Source organism: Colobus angolensis, unplaced genomic scaffold (genome assembly GCF_000951035.1).
Source record: "Colobus angolensis palliatus isolate OR3802 unplaced genomic scaffold, Cang.pa_1.0 Scaffold270, whole genome shotgun sequence".
NCBI lineage: Eukaryota > Metazoa > Chordata > Mammalia > Primates > Cercopithecidae > Colobus > Colobus angolensis.
In genome coordinates, this window is record NW_012115933.1 from 2,767,345 (window position 1) to 2,771,089 (window position 3,745).

At 39.4% G+C, this 3,745-nt stretch overlaps 1 pseudogene; it reads right to left on the bottom strand.

Moving 5' to 3' along the window:
• Positions 1-3,175: 3,175 nt before the first annotated feature.
• Positions 3,176-3,514, bottom strand: LOC105515941 (annotated as a pseudogene).
• Between the last annotated feature and the right edge of the window lie 231 nt (positions 3,515-3,745).

Here is a 3,745-nt window from a genome sequence, read left to right on the forward strand (position 1 = left end):
TGTGCTCCGCCAATGATTACTGAGAAAACTAATGCATGAATAAATGAGATGAGATGAGATGAGATGGTTTATTTCTATTGTGAAGTAAAACTAAGGTAGTCTTCTGGGTTTTTTTGTATCCCACTTTCCTCTCATTCTGTGTGGGGCTCACTGCACAGTGGGTGTTCAAAGATGCTTGTTAACTAACGAAATTAGAACATTCATTTTATTACCCAAGAAAGAGCTCCATTGAATTTTTTATTCCTGGCAATTTAAAAAGATTTTTGTGGGTTTTATAATTATTGGCCTGTTGTAGGATAAGGAGTGGGTGAAAGAATTCATTAGCTCATTAAAATACAATGAAAGGAACATAATTAAAACATTTAGGCAATTTCTGTATCACAGAAAATGAATAATCAGAGGTACAAAACAAATCCTCAGCCAATTGCCTGGCTGAAGCCAGCCCACACTTCCTGCTTTCTCATAACACTGTCAACTGGCTGGTTCCCAACACTCTTCTCTATCCACTCCTCATAAGAGAATTTGCTTTAATGAACTCTATTCTTAGTGCAGAAAGCTTAAGTCATGGTAGCATAAATTACGGCAGGCAAGTCCCCTGAAAACCTGGAGAGGGAGAATTGGGGTTTCGTTTTCCCTATCTGCTTCTAGTAGTTTGGTTTTGGCTCAATAACTGTACCTGCCACTGTGCTCAGTGAGTTACCACATCATCTCATTTCATTCTCCCAAATAAGGTATATCTAATTATCCTCTTTTCATGAATGGAACTGAGGTTTAGTGATGTGTCCAAGATCACACAGCCAGTTAATAGACTCAGAACAAAAGTAAATGGTTTTAACTAGACTCCCAAGAGCCCCAGCTTTTAAACATTATGTAAACCTGAACAGTCAAATGATTTCCCTCTTTGATTTCCATGGCACTTGGTCCTTCCCCCCGCTGCAGTGAGAGGATTCAACCCGCCCCTGACCCCCATGCCATTAGACACAGCAACTAGCGTTGCATGTTTGATGAGTGACTGTCTAATGCTGTTCTCCTCCCTTCCCTACTCCTTGCAACTTTTGCCATTATACCTCCTGCTGATCCTTGGTTCCTTTAGTGCCTCACATAGCTCCTCGCCTGCCCATCAGTTTCCAAGGATCACCAAATGTCCTTGAGTTCCTCCCAGTAAAATACAGAATAATAACACCTGAAGATCTGATGACACAGAAAGAACAGCAGCTTCTCATCTTAAGATGCTAAGAGGAAGAACACAGGGATAATAAGCCTACAGCAGCAATACCCAAGAGGTAAAGTACTCCCAAACAGTTTGGCCTAGGACCTAGAAATGGGGACAAGTTCAATTTCTACTTTAAATGACATTATCTAGGACATCTCATATTAGACACTTTCAGTTGCTTTCATATTCACTATGTCATAAATCCTATTAGGAGACCATGTATCTCATTTGACTTATTCAACTAACACATCCTCTGCAGACCCATAAACTGAAATGTTGACACCCAGGGCAAGTGCCACAAAATGGCCACTCAAACTGGTTTTATAAGCAAAGCCTGGTTTGCAAGTGGATGTTAATAAAATGCTTTATCTTTTCATTTTAGCTAATTATTCTTGCTAAGGAAAAACTACGTTTTTTTCATGGGAATGTATAACAAATTTTTTAAATATAAAATCTTTTAAAAATATATGAAAATTACATACCCTCCATATTTTGATACCCAGATATAGTTCTGAAACTCGAGGCACAGAACACTGCCTTGCACATGACGATACAACCTTAACATTCTCCTCAGTTTAACTAAAATTAAGACTGATTTATTCCTGACTATAGACCCCTGACCTTCCTTTCCTTAGAGCATTTACTTCAGAAAGCTTTCAATTGTAAATTATTTCCCTGCCCTTTTGAGATATAAATCATCTCCCAGCTTTTTGCCAGATTTATCCAAGAATGCCTTTCTCAAGAACCTGAGAGCTATCTCTTTGAAATGTAATCTTCAAAAAAGATAGTGTTCCTATCTCACAGTCTCTGTGGAAAAGTAGGAGCCTATATTAATCGGAGTTCTCCAGGAAAACAGAATGGGAAAAAGGGTTGGGCAGGGAGGGGGCATATTATAAAGAATTAACTCACATGTTTATGGAGGACAGTAAGTTCAAAATCTGCAGAGCCAATGTTTGAATCTGAAGGCTAGACACTGCTTGAAAAGCAGGAAGAGTCAATATCCCAGTTGGAAGACCATCAGAGAAGAGCCAATGATCCAATTTAAAGATGACTAGGCAGGAGAATTCTTTCCTTCTTTGAGGAAAGTCAGCCTTTTGTTCTAGTCAGGCTTTCAACTGATTGGATGAGGCCCACCCACATGGAGGACAATCTGCTTTACTCAGTCTGCTGATTTCAATGTTAATCTCATCCAAAAACAGCCTCACAGAAACACCCAGAAAAATGTTTGAGTACCATTACAGAGCCTAACTTCAGTAAGTGCCAATTAGCAAAGACAGATGCTCAAATTACATTCACCAACTTATCACATAATGTTCTCCAGTGCTTTTCTGCTAGTTCATGTTTGGGCTTAAAAATCTGCCCACCTTTATTTCAGTGAAGCTGAGCTCAGTTCTATACTAAAATCTCTCTTTTATTGCAGTAACCCAAATAAAATCTGTCTTTCCATTTTTACCAGGCATTCAGTGCAATTTTTCTTCAACACAGATTAATGAAGACTGCACAAGCAAGTTATCTACCAAACTAAAAATCAACCCTGTAGAGTAGGCATCAACATCTCTGTTTAGCTACTCCTATAAATAAAAATAAATATTAATGTGTACTTATTATGTGTCAAGTACTGTGTTCAATGATTTGTGAATTAATTTATTTAATGCTCGCCACTACTCTATGTATTAGATACTCTATTATCCCCATTTCACAGAAGAATTATCTGAGAATTAAACAGATTAAGTAACTTACTAAGGTCACATCGTTTGTATAAAGTGGAGTCAGAACTAGAATTAAAATTGTTGTAAAGAAATAGCCTGTCTCTAGAGCCACATTTCTACTCAAAATACTATCTATTTTCTTTTCTTCCCCCTACCTCAATAGAAAAAAACACAGAGCTCTATTATTCTCAACACCAATGGTAGCGGTTTTCGTAGGCCAGGTGAATGAGTTCTGTCGACAGATAGGAGGCCCTTACTTGCAGGCAATGGGCAGATTCCGCAGGACCATGATAACCGAGTTGTAGATGTAGCAGTCTTTGTTGACTGGCTTGGACTTCTTCTTGCCTTTGCCGCTCTTGGGTACATCAGTCCACATCTCCTTCATGTTCTCCAGCACCATGTTGCGGTGCCTGTCAAAGGCCTTCACATGGCCCAGGAGTTTCTTATTGTTGCCACAGTTGATGAGCACTTGGGTGTTGTTCTTGACTGACAGTGTGGGTACAGAGAGTGGACCCGTGTTAAATTCCTCCTCCTCTCACTTCTGCAGCTCCTCTGGGTTCATCTCACTCTTGGGCTTGTTGAGGAGGCTCATGATGGTCACTACGCTCTGGGTTCACTCCCGTTTCCTCCACGTTGCTGCTGCCTGAATACTATCTATTTTCATAATGAAAACTGATGCCTCTCTTTTCAAATGTTTTGGATCTGAAGATGCAGCTGCTCAGGGTAATGATGACCCCCTACTGATCTATGTAGGTGAAAAATCAATGACTAGGAATGGAGTCCACAATTTTCATGAATGCAAGTTTTATATTGTTTTATTCAG